The sequence below is a fragment of the Accipiter gentilis genome, chromosome 12 (genome assembly GCF_929443795.1).
Source record: "Accipiter gentilis chromosome 12, bAccGen1.1, whole genome shotgun sequence".
NCBI lineage: Eukaryota > Metazoa > Chordata > Aves > Accipitriformes > Accipitridae > Astur > Astur gentilis.
The window spans coordinates 5,729,115-5,755,030 of NC_064891.1; the positions used below are offsets into that span (position 1 = coordinate 5,729,115).

Genomic DNA, 25,916 nt, shown 5'->3' on the forward strand with positions numbered 1-25,916 from the left:
GAAAAGGCAAATAACAAAATGCTGGCATACAAGGGCTAAGAAATACAGTAAACAATACATAAGGGTTTTCAGTTGACTTATTTTAGATGTTACTTGCTGAGATATTCCTGTGGCTATAAGATTTACAACTTCCTTTTCATTAGTGTCTTCTATCCTGCTTGTAAGCTAGATCTTTTCGGGGTATGATTTTGTTCTTTAATCAACCTGAAGTGTGTGTTTTTTGGCATTGCATAATTTTCTAGTGCATAAGAATTTGAAAATGAAGTTGAGTAGAAAATTGTTGTATAAGCTACTGTGAGCCTCATTTTTCTGCTTTTGTTGCCCTCTCAGAGAACTCCAAGTCTGTGATCCTGGACGTCCTGGATAGATAAGCAAGGACAAAAATCACTTGGGATGTTTTCACTTATGTAGGTAGTTCTGTTTCAATCGACCTAATATGAAATAGGTGCTTTATTTTTGTACAGTTTCTAAAATTGGTAAGTTCTCAGAGGTAAAATGCTTATAGGAGAAAGGAAAACTCTACAGAACAAACTGATGTCCATATCTGTGCTTTCTGAATAGCTTTATCTCTTGCTTGAGCCCAAGTGTTTTATCTCTTGGGCTCAAAACAGAAATTCATCAACAACTGAGGAGCTCCTAGCTTGGACTTGCCTGCCTCTTCCCTAACTTTCTTTTTTTGACTGAAATCCCAGAACCGCCAAAGCTACTCTGATTCAGAAGGGCCCTGGGTATAAGAATACCAACTAACACTGTATAAAACCCACGTAATGATCTTTTAGTGCTAATTTAGATTTTACATTTGAAAAATTAAAAATTGTGAATGAAATTTGCATTTGAAAAATGCTTTTTCCCCCTGAGGCATTAACTATTGAAATAGCTGAATATACAGGCATTCATTGTGAAGTTGGAGAGTCTTAAAGAATTAGAAGAATGAAAAAAATAATCTGCTAAACCTTTCAGGGGACCGTGGCACTAAATTAAAATATACAAGGCTCTCATCTGAAGTTATTTTCTTAGATATAGAGTTAATTTTTAAATCCAGAGGAAGCCTACATAAAACTAAGCCAAGTTAATAATACTTGCCTGAAATCTTCCCTAATTGTAAGATTTCTCATCTGGTGTACTTGGAGAACATTTGTGTGGCTCGTTCACCTTTGACTCAGTAACACATAACATGCATGTTAGCTGACTTTAGCAACATTTTCCCTTTGGGCAATGAGAATGAGTGAAAAGAAATGTTTGATAAAACTATGAGCAACTGAAAAAGTTGAACTGGATTGGAAACTAGTATGTCTTCAATTAGAGGAATCTGTTTGCTCTTTCTTTTTCTCAGTCTTGCAATATAGAAACCTTTTTAACCTTCTTTCTTAATATAAGTCATACTGTATTCCATAGAGCATCCTTTTTGCTTTTAGGAAATAAACTTGTAGCAGTGTGAAAAGTATCTTTACACCATTAGGAGTATAGGGTCTGTTCCCAGCAGCAGTTTAGATACTGAGGATGCCACTCCTGGGTACAGGTCCACAGACACTCTTTCCAGTGGTAAAAATTATTTTCTGCCTCATTTCCTCCAACTGTGGGTGCTCATTCTTACTACTGAGCTGCTCCTGTAATGGAGGCAGCACAGCTGGTGGCATGGAGTCAAGGGCTGGGTGATGGGCTGGAGCTGGGACAGGGCAGGATGCTCCTCAGCCCCATGTTCTCCCTGCAAACCTAGACCTATCTAAAGTGTCATCAACGTGGATTGCTCCCAGCCATGTCTGAAAACCTTTTAGTGCATTTTTAATTTAAGAGGTAGGAATTCTTCTAAATTGGAAAATACAGCATTTCTCAAGTGAGGTAAGGTTCTTTCCGAAATTTGGCGCCAGCAGAGAACAGCAGCTCAAAATCTCCCAGGTCTCATGCTCTCATTTTCCAGTGTCTTGGGTTACTGACTTGCACTGTAGCAAATACATGACTTCAAACGCTTGCTGTAGGCACTTTTCTTTATATCTCGGTACGTTGTCTGATCATATTGATATAAATCAGGCATGCGACTTCTCATCTGGAAAGGTCTGTGATGAAGGTGCATAGGGACAGTATTTGCAAGTGTTTTAATTAGCGTAGCTGGCAGTATGCCAGCTTTCCTGAAATGGGGCTTGAGCAGGAGGGAGCTGCTTCTAATTTAGGACAATTACAATATAGTTTTACCATTTGTACCAACCACATCTACTCTCCCCCGCCCCCAAATTTTGATTAATAAAGGAATTTATGTTAGAATTTAATCTCTGAGTGACCTGCTCTCTTTTAATACTATTTAATGGGTTACTTGCAGGCGTAGAGATCACTTCGATCTTTTTCTTAGCAATTATTTTATTAGGAAGTGTGGTGCTTGTAGGAGTGTTTCATGTGAGGTGGCAGATGCTAACTGTGGTGGCTCTGAGACCCCCCTGTTCCAAAGAGGTTCTTATTTTCAAGAAGGGCCAGGTTTTAGCAGATGTAATAGGAGCAAGATTTCTTCAATATTGTGGCCTGTCTTGTTTGAGGAGGGTAGGCATTTAATGAAGGAATAATTTCATGGATGGCTGCATCAATGGACAGATGTTATACAATTCAAAAAGATAATCTGTTCCAATAAGAAAAAATTAATGTTGCAGGACTTGTGAGCATTATTGTCTCCCTAGAGGTAGTATTAATTAAGAGGCTAAACCCACAAGCAAGGTCAGACATTTTTTCCACTTGGAGAGCTTGTTGGAATAAATTGATTTTTGTCTGGATCTGTCTTTTATTCATGTATCTTGTTAAGTGTGTTAAGTCAGAAGTGGCCTGTGAACTTCCTTTTTTCTGTTTTTGTGATCAATAGTCAGCTTTGGAGAGCGTACTGAACACTTTGGCTGCGGTAAAATTAAATATAAAAGGAAAGCCAGTCATATTTTGTGTGTTATTAGCAAGGTCTACTAGTGCTCATACTTTTTTTATTTTAAGGAATGTTTTGTCACTTATGTGTTACTACATCTGCATGCGTTCATTTCCCTGGACTTCACTGCCTTTCATTTAGTATACTTGTTTAAGGCAAGATAATTCTTGCACCATGTCTTTCACCTGCCCCTCTCTCACTTAAAAGGTAGCCAGGTTTTGGCCTCTAGACCAGAAATCAAATGGATTGTGTTCCCTATAATTGGACAATTTCTGCTAGCTACTGAATCAGGATGGAAAGATTCAATAAATAAATAAATTCAGAGGTATTAGAAAAGTCCAGTTATGCCAAATGTTGAGCACATTTTGTGAGCAACTCGGTGCCCTCAAATCCCTTGACATCTATAACAATTAAATCAGTTAACTCTTTTCTTAACAGCATGCCAGAAGAATATGTTAAGAATATATGTAGAAAGGTTGTTGAGGTTTCATTATTTGCAGGAAAGCAGAAAACATGGCTTCTTTTTTTTTCATAGCGCCTTCCACTTGAGGCTAATTGTAAAAATAAAGAAAAAAGTAAATCTGACTTCTTTTTTTCTCCCAGAAATCAACAGTGAATTGTATTTTTTTTTCAGATGTTTCTGGATTATTGAGTCTTTACAGAATTAAAAAGCAATATATTTAGTAATGACAGGTAGACTCTTCCACAGAAGCAGAATTTGCAGCCGCCTTGGGTTTTGTTTGTGATGTCTGAAATTTTCTCATTGTTTTAAGAGTTCCATAATATTTTGTTTTCCTATAAAAACACTTGCCTTCATATTTCATCAAGTATGGCAGTTTTTGCACTGGGAACCATTTATTTTGGTGCAAACATCATAAACCATGCATTTGAAGTGATGAATTTTGTTAAATCAATATTTAGAGAATAGTTGCTCTTAGCAGGAGGTCCTCTTTAATATGTGAGTTATAAACTGGGAGGTCTCTTTTCTGCTCCAAATTTTTTCTCAAATGTATTTAATCCATAAGATTAAAAGGTGAAAATGAATTCTTTGTATGTTGCTGAAACTTGAGAGCACAGTCAAGGAATGAAATTATCCAGAGTTTTGGCAGTACCATGAATTCAATAATATGGTTTTTGTAAAGCATTCATACAGTACCCTCTTTATCTTTAATGATTCCTCATGAGAGATTTCAGTTTTGAATGTGTATTGTTTCTCATGTTTTATGTCAAAGTGCGAAACCACCACTTGGTGTTTTGGACCAGAGAAATTCTGCAGAGAAGATATGCTGAAAGTTCCCCTGTGTGTTCATGTGGTGGAGAAATACTGACAGATTGGATGAGGTGGCTTTTGTAAGGCTCAATTTGTGTGAACTGCAGCGATGGTGAATGAACAAACCTCAACTGGACACAAAGTGCACTGAGAAAGGCAGTGAATGGTTTTCTGGGTTGGAGCTTTTTTTTAATGAGATGATACAGGACAAGGACCGCTGCCTTTTCAGTAATTTGGGTTGTAATCCTTGGGCCATCCTACAGCTAATTGAGATGTTATTTGTAGGAGTGTAACCAAAAATCAGAACTGTTACATGAGAGCTTCAGTGCCAGTTTCACGTTTGTTGGTGAACCTTCAAGGTTGCAAAGTAGTCTGCATTAAAAAAAAAAAAAAAAAAGGCAGGTTGTCATTGAATTCAGGAAGTGAAAAGGAATATTCCATCTGCTAAAAAGGCTACTGTATATATAAAGATGGTATTTACACAAGAGCAGTAACTGCTCATCAGTGAAATGGGTCAGGTGATAACAGTAATTAGTCAAGCTCCTCATCTGTAGTAAACTGTCACATACAGTGGTAAGTGTGGACCATGAAGAAATGGCTACATATTGCTTGCTCAGTAAACCACAACCAATTTTCAAGACACCTGGACAGGCAACTTTTTCCTCCGTCATTGGGATACCAGGTGGTATCAAGCTCATCTGAGTCTCTTTGTTTTCCATAAAGAATTTTCTCATTCCTCATGTATTCATTCCTCACAGACCTTCTTCATTATTAACTGTATTGGAGCTAGTAGTAGATTATGTCTGTGTCACACCGGCTTAAAGGGATTTGGCGTTTTACTTCTTGCAGGGCAAAGGTTCCATGTGTAAGTGTCGCTTCTTTGACACTGCAGCTTTTCTGTATTTTTTTGGCAGTAGTTTGGTGTTATTAATTCCATCAGCTGGCGACAGGGATGTTACTCTTGTCCTAGAAGATGAAATTTTGCTGGAATTTCTGAAAGTAATGTTTCCAGCTTCTGATGCAGGCAGTAGCATTGAACAAACAGAAGCACAGCCTGGCAAGCTGTTTATCCTGTATGTGATCCAGCAGGCGTTGTGCAAACTTTGACAAACTTTGTGTGGTTTTGATAGAAGAGAAAGTAGTGAAGTGCTCTAGCAACTCTGACCCTCCTCCTTAATCTAGTTGTACAGTTTGTTCCTACAGCTAAATTTCTCAAGCCATGCAGTATTTTATTTCTGATCTTTATGCTGCCACCTCTCTTCCCATCTGTTTTTGAGGTCTTCTCCTGCTGTGTTTTTTTCTTATCAATAGTGATCCTTTCCAAGCTGTATTTCCCTGAGATCAATTGCTCATTTTAGCTGTATTTTTTCCCCTAAGTGTCTTAGGGATTTTTGTTGTTGCTGATTCCCTGCCCCCCCCCCCCCCCCCGCCTTTGGCTTCATATCACTCATGCGCTACCAAAGCAAACTTGACATTCAAGTAGGATAATGTTATCAGTTTCATGTTGTACTGTACTGGACACATTCTACTTCATTCTCCTCCTGTCAGCAACAGCAAGTCAAGCAGTCTGTAAGTATTAAAGACAATACAGTAAATGAAAGAGGAGAATGATGTGCCTTTTTCTTCTTTATTTGTATAAATAAAACGTCTTCACTGTTGATGCAATGTTAACGTTAACTTTCTTTTGTAGAGATTAAAAATACAGCTGTTGCCTAAAGGTTCTTAGCTTTTATCTTCAATTGCTTTTTTTTTTTTTTTTTTTTTTTGGTACCATTTGTACAGTTAAAGAATGTAAGACCAGAAGGGTGTGTTAAAAAAGTTGTCTGATCCTCCTGTATATCACTAGCCATTGTACTTCTTGTACTTACCCTGTATTAAGATGGTAGATTTTACACGACTAACATAAATTTGTACTTTGTTGTTGTATATATTCTGGAAATGTTTCTGATTCTTAATCTCTTGGTATCAAGAGCTGAAGAATCCAACATGACTGGCTTTGGTAATTTAGATCATTGATTAATCACCCTTTCCAGAACTTTGGTCTACAGCTGAGTTTTGGGGGTGTTTTTTTATGCTTTCCTTAGATGAAGTAAGGTTCGTGGTTTTTTCCAATGGAGGTACTTGGAAACTGCAGTAAAGTCTGTTCTCAGAGCTCCTCTGTAAGTTAAACAAGTTGAACTTCTGGTTGCTTATTACAAATCTTTTTTTGTGTTCTCTCCAGTTTAAAAATGTCATTTAAAGGTGGGCCACAAAATTTTAAGCTGATTTTGATATTAGCAATGCTGCATGGAGAAACAGTTCAACTTGGTGTTAAATACTACTGGGCTAATACATGTTCTTGCAGAGCCTCGATACAGATGTTGAAAGTAGGGTCCAGTTCTATGTTGGTGATGACTCTGAGATCAGCCAGTTTTTTGAACATGTGCTTATTGGTTATTTTTAGCGTCAAAATTTTTAATCAGAATTTTGGATAGTACAAAGTGAAATGCCTCAGATATTGATGTGCGTCATTTGTAAGCCCCTATTTAATCAGATAAATTTGGTATACTGATCAGAGGATGAAACCTACTTTGTTTCACTAGATCTATTTTCCATAAATCCATGACATCTGGCACTAATTTAATAACTGTTCTTTGGTTCTGTATCAAATGAATCCCCCGAAAATATTTCCTTTCCTTGTCTGGATTGATGTTGGATTATAAATGGCCTGCAAGTTACTTGGGTTGTCCTTCTTTGAATGTTGACATAATATTAACTATCCTCCAGGTTTTTTGAATGTCCTTGGTATCATAGACCTTATTAAAAGCTACTAATGGAGCAGAGATCACTTTATCCAACCGAGACTGTTAGGATTTATGCCACATGCTGTCAGGGTCTTTGTTCGCAGTGAGAAATGAACAAGTGGTACCTCATCTTACTGTGGTAGCCATGTACTATCTTGCTGTTCTGGTACAGTGTACAACGAAGGACTATCACTACATGATTAGAATGGTGCCTTCTTTCTTTATGTAATCTATGTGTTAGAAACTTAATGTGTTTTCTGCCTTGTTGTTAGATCATGTCTATCTTGTAAATAATAATCATTGTGCCCAGTACCCTTGAAAAAGACCTTACTATTCTTAGCATTACTAAGCATGATCTTTTTTTTTTTTTTTTTTTTTTTTCATTTTTAGCTTCACTATTTCGACTGACTGTAATTCGTCTAAGCCCCACCTAGAAATCAGGAGGGGTTGGTGTCCGAGCCCTGGATCTGGAACCCTGGCCTACGTGCTTGGTGCACAGGGAACAAACCAGGCCCCACATCCCAACCTGTGAGCGCTTCCGGTCTTCCGCTTCTCGGTCATCAGTCTGAGGAGGAGGAAGCTGTACCTGTAACAGGAAATACCCTCCCTCCCATCCAAAGCCAACTAAGCCACTCTCCCCTTTGCCCACTCTGTTTTCCCAAACTTTCCACGTGACTGTCATGCAAATCATCCCAGGAGGTTTCAGTAGCAATAAGTAAACTTTAGGGGCATAGGAGTAATTGGTTACAAAAGCGGTTTTCTAATTAGAATAGATGGCTACTTTTTTTTTTTTTTTTCTTTAAAACTGGCATTTCTCTGGACAGTGAGCACCAGCCATGAATACTGATAACTGAAACCAAGTAATTTTCCAGAACATGATCCGGTTTTAATGTTACAGACCAAATCTAGCAGTGTCCTAAGCACCACGTGCTGTGAGCCTCTGGATCCTGAGGAATACAGACATTATCTGTGCTTGCCATCTTGGGACAGGCTTTTAAAGGATAAACTTGGTGTTGAGCAGCGCTTACTCAGAGCTGGAACCGAAGACCAGCCACTGGTTTCTGTGGACCCATGTCTGACTCCTAATGCTCCATCTATCCCAACTGTTTTATCCTAAACTTGACTGCTGAAGGTGTCAGACTTCTGGTTTGACTCCTTCAGGATACAGGTAAATGTATGCAGAGAAACAGACCCTTTTACAAAGCTTACACTCTTACTTTAGTAGCATGAGAAATGTGGATCACTTTAAAAAGAGAGACTACCCCAAATTCACTGACTGTTTTGCTTAACTCTTTGTTCTTTCTTTTGGTAGTCCCTGCTGGGGTCCCTCACTCTTTGTCCTGAGCAGGCCTCTCCTTACCTTATTAGGATTTATCCTGAGTTAGTGAAGTTGATTGTCTCCTTTTATCTTATTTACTTTTAAAATAATCTTTCCAAGCAGCCCTCTAAACAGTCCCAGCAGCTGACCTGAGCCTTCTGCCAGTAAACTGTGTTGCCACAGGACCTTTCTTTGTAATGCTTTGGCTGCATCGCTCTCTTGCCCAGGTGCCAGAAGATCAAATTCCTGATTTGCAAGCACCCAGTAACACAAAGTAATTTAAAAATTAGAAGGGTAGCAGTGGCTGTTGGGGAGTATCTTAGAAAAAGGAAATATTTATCAGGTTTTGTTTAGTCCTGTGTGGGAACAAAGCTCACCTAGGTACAGGTTTTGCAATTGCAGGAAACGGAGATAGTCCATTTCAAGAAAAATAAAGGTTTTGTATCTTTGAACGCTTCTCAGTATCTTGTCCTTTTGCCAGCATGAGAGTTTGTCAGCCCCCTTTTCTTCAGTGCTAAAATTCTTGACGTTAGAGATTTTGCCTTCTGATGTAGCTTAAGGAAATCTTTGAAGTAAGGTACATTAGCATATAAACTCTGGAACTCTTTGGTTGCACTTGGGTCAGGGTAATAAATGTTTATTCAGGTGCCCTGTCTTAGGAAGCGAGTGTTTTCTGCCTTGTCACAATACATTAGGTATTGTGCCATATTTTTGTTAAAACACTTGTCATATTTTTCAAACCTGGCCTTATTATTTCTAATTTCTGTTCCCCCAAATTATAGATCTTGAATGTTCTTTTGATCTTGCTGGCTTTAAGTCAGAATGAAAGTGTTCCTCATGTGCATATGAATGTTTTCCTCCCTTGGGGAAGTCCTCCCTGACTGGTAGAGGAAATGAAAACGGATCAATCGTCTGTCACTTAACAGTGTTAAAGATGCTGTGAGCTTTATCTCTTACTGATTCTAATAAAATGCTTGTTCCAGCTGCATGGCAAGCATCCACGTTTGGTAGCTGGTATCTAAGAAGTCACGTTTTTGTAGGGCTGGCCATATGGCCTGTACCTGGACAGTGAATCTGAAGTGCTCTAAATACTATGAATTTACTGTATGTTGATGAATTGTGCAGTTGTTTGGCACATATACAATAAATTTGATATGTAGATTTTTTTTTGATTAATTGCATGTACATAAGCCATCTGTGCAGTGATTGTGCGGTAAGTAAGGTGGAAGAGCAGTTCTCTAGGACAAATGGCCAAAAGTGTATTTTCTGTTGGGGGAGAAAAAAAAAAAGTGTTTTGGAAAATGAGAACACATTTAAACTAGCCAGAATGTGCGATAACTTCATCTTTTTGTAAGCAGAAAGAGTATGAACAGAATGATACTGTATGCAAACAGACGTTTTAAAGGTATATTTTCTTAGAGAGTTTACTAGGGACAACTGACTTTTCCTATGTTTTGTATGCATGGTTTTTTATAGGATTTATTTTGGGGTTTTCATAAAATTAAATTGTGCTGGGAAAAATCAGCATAAGAATGGTCCAGAATGGGAAGTCTGTAGGATTTGTGCACATGTCAGAGGGACTCTGTCATTTGCTTTTCCTGGTTCTGCTGCATATAAGCACTCATTTGCAATATTGCATTAATGTAGGGGTTTGGAGTGAATTATAAAAGCAGTGGATAACAGCTTGCTTTGGCTGTAAAGCTGCACTCTCATATTTTTGGCAGTAGGTAAAAAGGGCTGATTAGGAGAATCTATTTCCTGTATGTTCAAATATAAACCAGATACTCAGTCATGAAAAAGTCATTCACTGTTTTCCAAAGACTGGTTGTTTGGTTGTTTTGTTTTTGGGTTTTTTTTTTTGCCAATGTGAAATGGTAGTTCAAGTGGAAAACTGGGCAATGTGTTAGTCCTTATACACAAAACAAGCATCGAGAAAAGGTGATTGTATTAATTCTTTCCTTCCTTCCTTCCTCTGTGGATTCTGATTGTTTCTGGCTTTAAACAGATGAGATTCCCTAATGACCACATTAGTGCTTTTAATCTTTCAAAGCAGGAGTGAAAGTGTAATTACTGTACATGAGTATCAAACAGATTTCAGTTCAAGCAGAGGTTTCAATGTTCCAGGTTTCATATCATTTTTAGAAATGAAGATCTTATCTGTAGCAGTGGGTGTTCCATATTCTGACTGTTGATGCTTGTGCTTTTTTATGGTTATACCTTTGAGTACTTACAGTATCATTCATATTTAGACATGAGAGATCAGCTTTTTTCCAGGTCCAGTGTGTAAGGGCTCCTCACTGGTGGTGGTCTTCTCTTGGCCTGCTTAGAGCCGCTGCTGTTTTTTTCCTCAGGCTGGTCAAGTGGTGGCTGCTCTGAGTAGCTAGGGGAGGCTGTGAAGAACTTAAGTAAACAGGCAAGAAGTATATTCTGGGAGCCAGTCAATTACACAGTGATAGTCACATTCTGCCCCTTATGTTGTGCTGGTGAATTACATAAGGGGGTTTTAGATGACGTGGTAGGGAAAGTCTCGTAAACACAGGCCTATATACCCGGGGAATCTGTTTCCTAATGAGGCTCCTTGAAGCAGAAGTGCCTCGATGCTCCCTGCAGCCTTTTTTTCCAGGCTGGGATCCTGAGTATCCAGTGTAGCTGACCGGCAGGTCCCCGTACAGTGGAGAAGCTGCACCCTGTACCACTGGGGACCAGGAGCAGGAGCAAAGCAGGAGTCAGGGCTGCTCCATAACCGTCGGCTTGGCTGCTGCCTTCATCCCCATACTTACTTCTGTAATACTCTTCAGAGTGGGGGTCCTGCCTTCCCTTCTGTCTGGAAGTGAGTAATACTCGGTGCTGCAGGTGACGGTAGCAGAAACCTGCAGAGCTTTTGCTTAAAGAGAAGGGTCGTGACATTTGTATGTAATGGAAGAAAGAAGAGGTAGAAAGACGCTCGATGTTGCACATATCCCTCCTTGAGACAGCCTTGGACTGCCTTCCATCTAGAGGGAGTTATAACTGATAGTCCTTTACCTAAGAATAACTCACTAGGGGGACCTTCAATGGTACTGTCCCAGTGGCAGCCACCTATCCCTGTTAGATCCATGTTGCCTTCCCAGAGCACGTAGACCAGGAAGATTGCTCTGCCATTCTGGTCTTACTGATGGGCTTCTAGCTGTCTAACCTAGTCACCTTGCCTCTGATGGTCTAACATGCAAAAAAGGGAGAAAAAAGTGATCTGTTATTGTTATATCAATGTTTCCTGCTGTATGAACTGTGACTTGACATCACAAACTTCTTCACAGAAAACAGCATCCCAGGAGCTCGGGGTGAGGTTTGGGGCTATAGGAGCCTGTACACTCAGACTGGCTGTGGTGCCTTACAGGAGCTGAACTCTTTATACTGGTGTACGCAGCTCCTGAAACTTTTTCCAACACAGGCCCGCTGTTTCCATTAAAGGATTTTATGGGGCTCCCTACACATCATATCTTGCACAGCTTACCATATTGGCTCTTAAAAGTGCCTTTGAATACAATGCCAGGGCCCCCCAGTAGCAGCTTTATGGGCTGCTGGCGAGCTGGGAAGCCCCAGTTGGCTATCCCTGTGCTAGCGGAGCCCATGCACCGTCATTTCCAGCTAAAATGATGAAACATCTGTTTTGTCTAGTTTAATTAAATATGGCTTCCATGCTGAATAAAGCAGGGAGCATTTCAAACTGCCTCAAGCTCTTCCAGAAGTGCCATCTCCTTTTTGAAGTTGAGTTGTAATGGAACTCCAACACTTAATACCTCTCCGTACTGCACCATCAGTGCCTGCATAAAGCTTTTTCACTTAGGCCCTAAAAATAAAAAAACAAAAGCTTCGTCATCAAGGTAGCTTCTATTTCTTTCAGGATCTCTGGCATAAAATTATTTTTTCTTGCTTCCTGTTTTTTGGAGTTGGTAAAAGCCACAAATCCAGATATTCTGTGGGGAAATCTGGCAGTCATTGCATATGCATTGATTTATATACGAGCGGTCCTGCATGGGACTCCTAAACTCGTCAGTGCTCCTGGATCATTGGATGTGAAATAACATGCTCAGAACATTTTTGCCATTCTTTTTGAGAGCCAGGTAGACTCCGCAGCCTATAGCAGCCGATGGCGGCTCAGGGGCAGGGTGCTGGCGGGCAGCAGTGGGCAGCAGCCTTAACACCACCTTACCTGTCTGTGGGTGCTGCCTGCCCGTGGGGGCAAGCTGTGTCCTGGCACTCACAGCACGCTGTTGAACTGCAGAGTGACCTCGGGCAGCCTTAGGATGAATCCAGCTCTTTTTAGGGTAGATGTAAGAGAAAGGGTGTCCCGCTCAAACGTAAAAAGGTTTCTTGTGAGCAGCAGTGTTGCGTTACGAGGCGTGTATGGAGAGATAACGCAGCTTGGCCTGGTTTTCTGCTGCCTCTTTAGTTACTTCAGTGTGCATGGGGAGAACGAGTGTGTAAAACCTGAGCATCTTATTGCATACTAATTTTAAAAGTGATGAAAGGATGTACCAGCAAGTGATGAGTCAGGCACTTTAAAGCACAGCACAGTTTGGCTTTTTAGTAGTGAGAGGGGCTGAATAATAAGTATTTTTGTTCTAGAGGCTAAATGTTAAAATATGAGGGGACTAAAGCTGTGTAAAAACACAGCATTTTTTTCCTTCAATGAACACAGAGTTAAAATTCAGCTGCTTAGTAAACCCCATTTAAACATTAGAGCACTGAAGGAAACAAACACTAGATAAGCTTCTAATACAATAACAACATAGTCTGGTTTCTTTTAAAGGAAGAAAAACACTCTAAAGATTATGTGCAGGTAGGAAACATATGAAGCTTCGTAAAACAGAAGTTTGGTGCTCTGTTTAACTTAGGTCTGAAGATGAAAAGCCTCAGGGAGGAGACAGGAGAGTTTTGAGTACGAGCAACTCTAGATCTAACCAGGCTGCATCACCAAAGAAAATTTGGGAATTGGTAGTACAGTTTTGAAAAGGCACTGCCAAGGTAAATTCTTTTTAGTGTAATTAGTAAAGAAGGAAGAAAGTGTTCTGTTGTTTCATTCTTGCCATCTGCCAGTGTTGTATTTCTATTTTATAAGAATTTCCTACTTTACGTTGCTGCAGTTGATATTTGGAGGGAGGAAAATACAGAAAATAAAAGACAGCACTGGGCAGGGAAGGGGTGAACTTTAAGGATAGGGCTGGAACACATGTGTATCCTTTCAATGTGTGGGAAAAGCCAGGCAGGATTCAGCGGTTTGAGTTAGACCCAATACCGTGTTTTGAATAGCCTGCCCATACCAAAGCAGTTGATAATGGTCTCTGCTTTTGGTTAGTGCTTGTCCTCTGAATCCCAATAGCATGTTCTAGTGCACTTCCAGATGTGATTTCCCAGGGTGATTCAAAGGCTCAAAATACTTCAGTGAGTCACAAAGCAGGGTGTCAATAGCCATGTTTTTCAGGATCCTTATGTTCAGGCAAGAGCCCAGAGAGGAGGATGTGAAAGGCTACCCTGCAGTTTGACTGCAAAACTGTTGGCTCCACATTCTCGTGAAGTCTGTGTATGAGTATGGCTGGAGCCTGACATCTTATAGCTCTGTCATGTCTACATGTTTTCCAACATCTTTTTTACACAAAGACTACAGGGAACATCAGCCAACACGTGGCTTGTGTTGTTTTTGCATTATTATTGTTAGGATTTTGTATGTTGACTAATCTGTTATTGCTGTCGTGTATCACTGAAACAAAATGTGGCCTTATTTTGGCAGGGAAATGTATGTCCTGTGACACAACTGCATTGTGATATATTGCACTGCCTTGTTAGTTTGATATTTTCTATTAATGTGAATGGGAAGAGGGGAGCAGAGTAGGGGAGCAGAAGAATAAGAGATGTTCATCTGGCCACGAATTTTTCCTCTCCTTGAAAGGCTCTCATGTCCTCTACCAATTAGTCGCCTTCCCTGTACTACGTGATGTGCTTGCCCACTCAGAGTTTAGCTGGCAGTTCAGACGCAGTTTGTTCCCACTGAAAAATCACTGCAAGCAAAGCAGCTCCACCACTCTTTCTGGGCTGCCCTGTGGGTCGCTTGGCTGCCAGGCTTGGGAAATAGGCGTGTGTTCTGGGTATAGCCAGAATATAACGATCCAGGCATTTTCAAGTAAGTGTGATCCTGCTTATTTTCAACTTACCAGGTTTATTTGGAAAAGTTTATATAGATTACTTCAGATGGTTTTGAGGTTTTTTGTGATGATTTTTGATGTGAAGGAATTCAAATTTTATGTTCACTGCCAGATTTGCTGAGTTTTCATGATGCAGGTAATTTATGGACTTTACTGGAGATGGAGATTTATGGAAGCAAAAATTTATGCAATTAGATACTTTAGTGTATTTCTGTTTAACTTTTACAGAAAAAAAATCACAGAAGTTATTTGAACAGTTGATAAAAGTTTTATGATGATATGACTCTCCTGTGATTTCCCAGTCATTAGTTTCACTGTTACTGCATTCTTTTGTTTGCTTGGCTGTTCATTTATTGAACTGATTTTATTCAGTAGGAGCAGCAATGATTATAGACATACATTTCCAATAAAGATCTTATGTTACTCTGTTAAAAACAAAATCTTACCACCACCACCACCCCCAAGCCTCTTCTAAAAATTCCTATCTGAATAGAAAGTTTGAACAGCTGAAAAAAATCATGGGAATATGTGTATATGTATAGGGTGCTTTTGCAGGGAGGCAGAGGAGGTGTTGATTTGATAGGGGCCCTGATATCTTCAGAGGAAACCTAAAACAGTTGTGTGTGATTTTCTTTGAAATGTTTCCTTTTCTCATAATTTAAAAGCAAACTGTGCATAATACAAGTTCTTAGCCAGCATGCTTACTGTCCTATGCTGGTCTTTATAGGGCAGACAGCAAATATTTTACTTAGGGGACAGGATGCAAACCTTTTACTTCTATGTCAGAGCAGCATCTCCTGCAAAATAGTCCTCAAGGTGTGACTGAGACTGCCCTTGTCGTGGCATCAAACCAAGAGCACGCACCATTGCCACCCAGGGTGTGAGGTTTTAGCCGGTATTTGGAGTTGTATTTCAGTGGACAGGTGGAAGTAATGACGACAATAAGAATGTCTTTGATGCCATATTTAGCAAGTGCTCTTTTCCTAAAGTGGGAAGATCAAACAACGGGAAGCAGTTTCCTTGCCTGTAATATGAAACTTGGCTTCGCATCCAGCACCCCGTCTGAAAAATCTGCCTCTCTCTTGCAGGGAGGAACAAACTGTTGATTTCCCTGCTGCCTGTGACTTCCCTGTTGAGTTTGCTCCTCCATGCAAGTTAAATGCAGGAAATACACCTGGAACCAAGTCAGCTCTTCGCCCCTTTAGGTACATCTGTACTATCACAGTTGGAAGAGCCTGAAAGCCTCCTGCCCCTTCTAGGAAGCTTATGCCTTGGCTGTGCTCAGGGCAAGCAAAGTAAATCCCCAAGTTAGGGAAATCTGGCCGTGGACTGAAGGTTACTGCATTTTTGTCCTCATGAGTGCTGTGCTCCGAAACCCTGATGGTTCCCATTATTGAATGTAAAGCAGAGATCACACCAGGTGGCCCAGAACTGCAGAATTTTGTTGAGTGCATCTGTCAGAGAGAGCAGTAGCTTACTGTTCACGCTGGTCTTCGAGTGGTGGCTTTCATTGTCTCAGCTGGCATTTAACAAAGAGCATTCTAATCGTCCTCCGTTTAGTTCAGTGGCTAATAAACACATCAACTTTGGAAAGGGTAGTGTTCACTCACAGTCAAACCTCCTCTAAGACATTGAGAAAGATAAACACTGAAAAGTAAGGATATCCTACTGGTCCAAATAGATGGCTGTTGTCTACTTAAGAACTACTCACCTGCAGGAGTCAAATACAATAAATCTCTCCTGTAGACCTGAGCCCCTCAGTTACATGTCCTTTAAAACAGGGACTCACATAGGAGGTACCTTTGGCTCCTGCTGACTTGTCATGTATTGTCTGTTGTCACATACTCTCTCTACTGTAAATCTAAACTATAAGTGAATTACGAAAAGAGGCGAGAGAGAATACTCATTCTATAAACTGAATGGAAAATTTTGGTTCCACGTGTAGTATTATATTTCTTTTGTGTTTATTGTGACTAAGAAAACAGTGGTAGAGGACATAGGATATGTACCTGAGTTGTGTATATGTGGATGAGTTAATGTTTGCAGTGACTTGGAGTTGTGGACATAAGCTGGCATATGCTGTTCAAGCTTGAGTCTAGCAGTGCTGTCTTTATTCATGATTTTTGTATTAAAACTAGGTTTGACATATCATGTTTTGGTTGAGGTGCCAGTTTGGAGTTCAGTAATGCAGCGTATATGTATTCAGAACAACAAGGGTCAGGTTTTGCGCTTCCATTTTTTTCTGCCATTGAAAGGCATCTGCTTATTAGTCTGAAACATTCAGGGATCCCCTGCTGTCATTTTTCAGCCATGAACATCTTGCTAAAATTTATTCAAACTCAGCATTCCATATTGAGTTGCTGGCATTACTGGATTGTTCTTCCTGTTAGGACTTGCTTGATTTGAACGAACAGAGTGCAGCCACCTCCCAGTGATGCCCAGTGTACCAGTGACTTGTGGTTACAAGCATAAGGGAATAGTGCAGTGGCTACCAGCAAAGGACGACTTGGCATGTTACGCTATTCATGCATTTTCTAGTGGCTGGATTTTGAAATCCTTACGTTATCCAGGAGGATGTGCAGAGACATCTCATGAATAGTGACATGTATAAACCCACCAAAGTAATTATTAGGCAGTGCATATTCATGTGACTACTATAATGCTTGTAATTATGTTGAATATAGTGTTAGGTGCACATATTTGTAATATTTGAATAATGGAAAATATATTCCCTGTATTTTAATAGCTTCTTAGCTATTAAAATACTCTAGTATTTTATATACTAGAGGTATATTTGGTCTATTTTCCATAGACATATGGGTAAACATACAGCATGGTGTTCCTCTGTTTTGTAAAGGAAAGAGCAAATATAAAGAAATTCCTCTTTTATTTGTGTAGATAAGTTTCACATCAGTGGGTGGAAGGGAAAAGGCTAAAAAAATTTTTATGCCTGTAAGTTAGATTTCAGTTAGCACAAGCACTATTGTGTGTGATCTCTTAATTTATGTGTGTGGCAAACTCAAAGGTGAGATGACCCAGATCTGATTGCGATCTTGTATCAGTGTAAAGCAGATGGACAGCGGCATCTCCCCATGCAGCCACGACGCTCTTGTTGGTGGAAGTCAGCCCGAGATCAGAATCTGAAAAATTTACATATTCTAGATACGAAGGTGAAACTTTATATTTCATGTTGCTAGTTTTGAAGGAACTGTAAAAGAAACCATGTCTCAGCTAGGTTTCTACTTGTCCTCAGTTTTCTACTATCTCTTTTTCTTGTGCTGTGAAGTACAAGGAAAAACTAAGCTAAGACATTAGCATAAAATAAAAGACTATCTGGTACTTCAGAAAAGGAAACTACTCTGAATAGCCCATCTACTACTAGAGGGGCATACAACTGTGTCTCTGCAATAAATGTACCACATGGTGCCTCATGTCCTCTCTGAGCAGGCAAAAAAGGCATTTCTGAACTGAGTGTGGTCATCGTCACTGAAGACAGAGTTTGTTGTTATAGAGAGTTCTCCTCTGTGTTGAGGATGGACAATAAGTATACTAATGTGATGAATTTTTGGCCCTTTTGACTTTTTCAGGATACTGGCTTATTGTAATGGAACACTTGCATAAACTTGTGCCACATACGCCTTTTTCAGATATTGCTGGGTAAAAAGCTGCAAATTGCCAAGAACTGGCTTCTGGGGTACAAATGTGAATTTCACAAGTCTTTTTATTTAAGGTTAAATTAAAGCAAAACCAAGCGGAAAACCTCCAAGGTCTTTGTTTAAAAAAAAGGAGACCAAGTGTGTTGTGAATGTTAGGCTTGTGAAGATCTTAATATAGGAAATAATGCCCTAAAAGAAACAAGGGTCTTAGCCTTTGCTCAGATGTGACGATTATCCTTGACCTAAAGTCCAGAAGTAGTAGATTTTCTTTACAAACAGGATGTGCCTTCTGAATGTGGGTGAGGAATCAGGCAAATCAGTTAGCCAGAATAAATAATAAAATGTTGCTTGGAGGCGTAAGGCAAGGTTGCAATCCAACAGGGTTTTAAAATTACACAGGCTTTAAAATGAAGATAAAATAATACAAAAGTACTGCAGCTGATTTTAGAATTGAGTTAGGCACTGGATTATATTTCTTGTATGGTTTCAAGCAAATATCTGAAACTCTAGGCTTCTATTTCCCATACATGAATACAATGAGATAGTGTTTCTTACTTTCATTAGAGAAGTGAACATTGTTTCTTAAAAAATTATTCTCTGTGATTTATTCATATTGTATGGGTTTTTTGGGTGGTGGGTGGGGGATTAAGTTATGTTGCCTTATAAGCATCTTTGTGGAAATGTTTTAATGGCACTATGGAAACAAAGATCTTCTCTTGAGTCCCAAATTAAAATTCTTGCATTGTACATTTGGGCAACTTTAATCTGTAATGTAGCTTAATGAAAAGTTTTCAAGGAATATTTTAGTTATTTTATAGAGAATACTGAAGAAACAATTTTGTTTGTTTGTTTTCCTCAGGTTATTTCTACATTTAGACTGTGACACTCCATTACTGTGGATCTTATTAATGTAATCTTACATGAGTTTTTGAAACTTCCATGTAAACTATGTGTTTTTATTGCAAACAGTTGGGTTTTGGTTTTGTATTGACTGACTGTATAAAATCTTCCAAATGTGTAAATATACATTTTCAAAATATTACTGAATGAACTATTTTGTAATGTCCCTGTCTTCCTCCGATTTTACCAGAGGTAACAGAAGTTATGCTAAAGGAATTAGAACTTTTTGAGACTACCTCCCATTTTTAAGTCTGTGTGTGATTTTGATTGTATTGAATTCAGAGCAGAAATTAACTCAGTGAAGGAATGTAGTACAAAAGCCTGGATCTGGATGATTGGCTTTCCTCCCAGTTTTCCCACACCAACCTAGACCTTCGAGGTAGAGATCCTCCTCTTCAAAAATGAGACTCGGACAAAGTGCAAATTCCTCGTTTCCTGAGGTCTCGTTGTTTAGGCCAACAAACATGCAGGTCAATGTGCAGGTTGCAGAACCGAAATTGAACACCAGCTCAGTTTCCCTGAATCAATGAAGTGTAATTCGAGGCTTGTGGTTGCGTATCCAGCTTGGAGAACAAGCACTGAGAACAAAGGCTCAACACCGGTTCCTTCAGATATTTGAGCTGCAAAATGCTGTTACTTTACCGCTGTTTTCTTCTGCTGGTATTTGGCTCAGTGCTTCACTGTTTAGGTAGGCCAGGTGTAAATTTGTCATGATGGTTATGCCAGCAAATTCTCCTAGAACAGAGGCAACTTGTGCTGTCCCTATGTAGGTAACTTGAAGAAGAAAAAAAAAAAAAAAAAGAAGATTTGAGCTTTGCAGATGTTCATATAGACTGTCTCTTACAACAAAGCTTCTTGGTCTGACTGTAAGTCAGTCTCTCTAAAATCAAGTCAACAAACAGTCCTCAGTGAACAATAACTGAAAAACTTTACACAAGTGTGGCAGCAGATGCAGATTAAAGAGCAGTAGATGTGAAACCTAATGGTGTTTTCAGCAAGATATATAAAAGATTAAACTCATAGCTTCTGCCCTCAGATGGCGATGGCACATATGAATGTGTGCTGTCTTGACTTGAATGTCTTTGAAGTGTGATTGCTGCTTTTTGGATGGGGAGTCTTTTTTGGTCACTAGAAACTCAGGCTCATAGTGTTTTGTTTAGCTGCATTTCAGGATGCTAATTAATAATTACGCTTCACAGAGTGTTCACTAGGATGTAATCAGATCTGTATTTTAAGCGAGTATGGCTTTTTGTTTGCTTGTTTTTACTGAAGAGCTTATTAGATGTTGATGGAAGTTGAGTGCATCTGGGCCCAATCATGCACCTCTTCCTGAAGCACCTAATTCAATTGATTGTGTGGTTTAGTGACAAGAAATACAATGTCAGCAGGACCTTAATTTTTTAATCTACCTAACCACAACATAAGCATTGTGAGTAATGCATAGAGGTAGATCAAAACTCTTAGATCTCCATGTCTGCGCAGAAACACTGGAAAAGGAAAAAGGTGTATATACACACTTTTATCAGTGTGTATATGTAATATTGTACAATTACTGCTTGACATGTGTCTCCATAAAAGATGTGGTGCACCATGATAATAGTTAAAATTTTATCTGTCAATTCACTCAAGTGTGATTGAATTATAATGCTCATGTTAAATGCACAATATCAAACATAACTGATATTTCTTTCTGCTCTGTTGCAGATTACACTATCTTACTTAACCTGCGAGACAGTAATATTTCTTGAAAATTAAGAGTTCTGCAGGTAAGGACTGATTTAAGTAATTTTCTTTCTATAAAGACCATTGCTGCTAAGCACCAGCATGAAGTAAATGCAGAGGACAGTTGCTGTTTGTGAACTACACTTTGAAAAGCTGAAGAAATATCACTTGAGATGTTCATGGTGATATAGGCTGTAATAAACAGGCTATTTGAGAAAGACACATATATGCATGTTTGGTTGATCTTACTGTTTTGAATGCTTGGTACCTAGGATGTCTTTCAAGAAGGGATTGGTAAAGAATTGTCTTCTGACAGAAAAATGGGAGCCGGATGAGAAAGTGGCTGGAGGTAATGGGCAGCACTGACACCAGGTTTTAGCAGCTTGACTTGGGTGCAGGCTGCTTGTCGTTGTCCATCTCATATTTTCAAAGAAGCATTGGTAGACCTAAACTTCATGTTCAGGAAATGTCCCTAGTCTCCTTGGGGTTATTACTAAATAATAGCATGCCCAGCAAGCTGAGTTGTCGTTCTTTGACTGATGTGTCCCGTGGGATAAACAAGCAGTAGTTCTCCAGAGTGAAAAATCAGCAGCTCTGTTTAAACAATCTGTTAAAACTCCTGCCTTGTGCTTAAGAAAAAGGATTTGAGGCTTTTCAGGAGGATTGTTGAAAGATTAAATAATTACTCTGCTCATTATGGGAAAAGCCCCAGTTTGCTGGAGATGGTGCTGTAAAGCCATATAGTCACACCTGACATAAAAATAAAATGTAAGTTTTGCCTTGTCACATAATGGGGTGGGGGTTGTGCTTATTTTACTTCTAATGCAGACTGGTACAATGCAGGTAAGCAGTTCACTCAACTGCAGGTAAAGTAGAGAGAAATATGTTAATTTGCTACATGTTTACATAACATATGAAGATACCCTTTAATTATGAACTGTCAACCCACTTTTCTAAGGTAATGAAAATTGTGAGCTGTTCAACCTATAGAGCCCTTGCCATCCTTTCAGTTTCTTGCATTTATACACATCTATTTCATCTTAGAGCTTATAAACAAAATACAGGAAGTTGTTGAAAAGGATAATTAAATATTTTTCCATACAGAGATAGCTCTTCCTGGCTGCACCGTATTCTGTTACCTTGCCTGAGTATCATAAAGAGCCTGAAATTGAGAAATTGTGTTGAAATTCCTTTGGGTTCGTATTCTTGGAACTTTTCCTAGAGCAATTTCACGACTTAATTTGCATTTGGTGTTAGAAAATTTATAAGACTCTGGTGCTTTGTTACTTATGCCTAGGTTTTGAAAGGAAAAAGAATGAATGCCTGTTAAGTTTAAAATAAAATTGTAGCCTTTTCTTATAAAACTGGACATGTTATCATTGAAGTGCCAGTAAGTTGCATGGAGGTATTAAGGAAATAAAAAGCTATGTTATCTTCCAAAGCTTATAACCTAAACAAATGAATTAAGCATAATCTTTTCTATGTTAAACTTTATTTATATAGGAACATGGTATATAAGAATTTTTAAGACTGTTAAAATGCTATTAATTTTCTCTGTTCTGTTCCAAATCTTTGTCTTGCCATGCCTGTAGAAAATGATTATTTTTCTTGATAGATGTTAAGCAGGTTTTAAACTGAGTTTAGAAATATTTCCTCTTACAAGAGACTCTTTTGTTTGTGGTTTTTTTTTGTTGTTTGATTGGGTTTTTTTGTTGGCTGTTGGTTTTGAAACTTTTTAAGATTAGTCATCTATTTACCATATGTAACTACATGAAAGCAAATATTGTTCCTGCTTTTCCAATATCCTAGTTTATTGTTTATCTGCTTGAATCTGAGTAGAAATGAATACAAAGATGATAATAGTACCAATTTAATTGCATGGACGTATATGCTGCATTTGGTTGTACATCTGGATATATGTAAATGGCTTTACTGCTTCACACTGAAGACCTTCTGAAGGTCATTGGATTACTCCCCGCTTAAAATGTCTCCCTGAAAGAAGGGGGTACCTTAGACATCTTATATTATGTGCCTAGCCAGTTCAGTCTTTTTAGGAGGAAAATGCACTGGTAAATTAAACACAGAAAGAGCCATGAGTAGGTCCATGCTTTTTCTATGTAATTCCCACACTATTCCTTGTTTTTAGAATTATACTTGCGTAATACAAAAATCTTGAGCTGGCATATGCTACATTATAGGATTCTGCCTGTAAAATGGTATAGAAGACTGCCCACTCTTTTAGTAGTAACACTTGACCATTTATAATTCAAATCAATCTTTGAAGTTTTAGTGACTACTTAATTTTTTAATGCCCTCCCTTATGTGATGGTTGAAGTAGCTCCAGTGGGTTGTACTGGTTGTGTCTGTCACTGCTCTACCAATACAGGGAACTGCTGTACTTCAAAGGCTGTATATAAATATTTTATTTGTATATCTGCACTACCATTTATTACTGGAAAAATCAATGATAAGAAAAAGTAATAAGTCTGGTGCTTCATGCATTGTGCACCTGAAAAAAACATTGGAGCTTGGTTTTGTTTTGAGAAGGACTTTAACTTAATTGTGGTTATTCCACAGATATTTCTTGTGTGGAAAGAAGAAATAATAATAAGAAATAATAACATCAAACCTAATAACTTCAGCTGAAAGCATTTTCTGCTAATATTTCACATGGAACCAATGCAGCTGAGATACAGATATGGAAATACTCAGAAAACTGTTGCTCCATGGCCTGGGCTTGAAACTACACTGATTCTTGAACTGACTCTTATTAGGCTCATAGTGAGTGGTCTCGGGAGGACAACTACCTGAAACCTATTTCTTTTGGGTAGGGGGGACCAGGGAGGAAGAAGACAGAGGTAGGTCTCATGTGATTTAGCTTCATAAACTGGTGTCACAGACAGTGTCATGAGAAAAGTAGTGGCAGTCCAAGGGAAATAGAAGGAGGGTGAGGGTGGGACTGGGAGAGGAGAGCAGAGTAGTCCCTTCAGTGGCAACCTACTGTTGTCTATGTTCAGCTGTCTCATAAAACTGCTCTTTGCAAGTCGGTGAGGAATCCTCCAGTCTGCTGAGCAGGACAGAATAAAGGGGCGAGTGTCTTACTAGTGTCAGACCCCATGAAACTTCTTCATCCCACTAGCTCCCAAGAAAAATACTCCCTGAGACTCCCTCCAGCTCAGAGCTCTTTTAAGACTCCTGTTCTTCCTCCTCCTGAATCCTTTTGGCAGATTCAATTTACGTCACACTCTGGGGATGTGATTAATTTCCTATTATTGGCCCAGTCCTGCAAACCTCTTGCACTCAAGGTTGGCAAGTGTGCTGCTGCATCTCGGTATAGATGAGTTCTGTTCCTGCACATTCAACCTATGGCATGTTTACTGTATGGGAAGATACACCCAAACTATGTTTGCTTTAGAATGTGAAATCTACCCTAGTAAAAGACTGAATAATTTTACTCGGTATAGAACTTTTAAGCAGTTTTTACCATATGCCTTAGTATCATAATTTTAAATTAGATTTGCTCAAAATGGAAATCCAGATTCAAGCTGACATCATAACATATGACCTCCAGTAGCTATGAAAATTGAAAACATGAGACAAGGGCATTAATCACTGAATAGTTTATAAGCTGGCCCTGAATGTTCATCTGAAATGTTAATGCTATTTTATTATATCCAATAACAGCTTAAAGTCAAAATTTATGAATACTATGGGGTGCCGAAGATAAGGCATTCAGACTCATTTTATTGTACTCTGGCTCAAATCTTTAGAGCCTTTAGTTAAGTGCAGACAACTACCTGTATGCCTAACCATGCTTTTAGTGCATGCTTTTCTTTTACTGGGACTGAAAACATGAGCAAGACAGTAAAGATCTGATTTGGCATCTAGACTTGTGTGAACTCAGAAATTTGTTTGTACATACCCAGTTGCAGGAAGAAGTGTTAAATGGCTTCAGCATGGATGTGTCTGTGAAGTTAGGGTCATCATTTTCTGGGGCTTTTTAGTTTGCTTAACAATTTGAATTTTGGTTTGTAGTTCTGCTAGTAATTCTTTTTTTGTAGAGATAGTTGTAGCAGTAGTGTTGAATGTAGTTTAATATGGAGTATAATGAAAGCAATTTAACTTACATATGCATAACTGACCAGGGCTGTAATCAAGCAGATCTTTTCAGATGGCTTGATGGAATTATCACTTTAAACCTATTTGTAGTTTCATTACTCTTTTGAGTCTCAAGCTATTTTCATCGATTTTGTTTGTTTGTAGCTGGTATTTTACAATTAACAAGTAAAAAAAATATTTGATAGTTTGAAAAGAAAGAAATTTAAGAATGTCATATTAACTTTCATTTGAATTTTCATTACTTTCCAAACTATTCATAGCTGCTATTGAGTTGAGGGTCTCCCCTCTTGTTTTGAAGAATATAATTCTTGCTCCTTCTGCCCACCCAGTATACGAGTTAGAACTTTGCCTGTGGTATTTTTGTCCAGTTTGTTTTGGTCTCCGTATTTTTATCGAGACTTAAAAATATTAAACATGATCAGTCTGGCTTTACTTTTCCAGCTCCTGAATATGCAAAAAGTCAGCTTGAATGTTTAAAGAATGTGGGGTCAAAATATGATCTCACATTAGCAGAAGTATATGCATATTGTGCTAAGTACTTCTACATGTGTTAGGAAGACCTATTTAGGCCACCATCAGAAAAACCTTTTTAATGAAAGCCTTAGGGAGGAAGGCATAGCTTGTCAGAAATGGGAGAACGTAAAGATAATTTTTGGGACGTCCAGATAACAGCAAAACTTGCCTGTTTTCTACCACAAACCCTTCTCTTTTCAATGTACCCCAGGGGAGAGAAGCATAATGTTTGAGCAAGCCTTGGGTTGTGCAGTTTGGAGTGATATGCAAGCAAGCTGAAGTAAGAGGTGCAAACTTGCTAGGGCCCAGGAGCAGCATCATATAAATGAAGAATGTTTGATTGCTAATTACAGGTCAAATGGAGTGCCTGGATGGGACTCCCCTTAGCTGCATGCTTTAATCCCCAAGTTGGAGGTGGGGGGAAAACCCCAACAAAACACCCTTCCTAATGAGCTGAATTTTATACCTGGTGTTTAAATGTCTCACTTGTCAATGCAGAATCTTTTGCTGGGAGAGCTTCTTTGTTCCTACGTAGCTTGAGCCAGTGATTTCAAAAC

General features: G+C 39.0%; 1 protein-coding gene across 2 annotated transcripts in view; it reads left to right on the forward strand.

Moving 5' to 3' along the window:
* BMPR1B (bone morphogenetic protein receptor type 1B) overlaps positions 1 to 25,916 on the forward strand; it is a 256,031-nt gene that overhangs the window by 78,563 nt on the left and 151,552 nt on the right. The window contains exon 3 of one of the 2 annotated variants that reach the window (XM_049815319.1): positions 20,710 to 20,771. The gene's annotated coding sequence lies outside the window, so the exon portion shown is untranslated. Of the gene's footprint in view, positions 1 to 7,386; positions 7,478 to 20,709; positions 20,772 to 25,916 lie in introns of those variants that run through there. The other variant, XM_049815320.1, reaches the window with a different exon arrangement.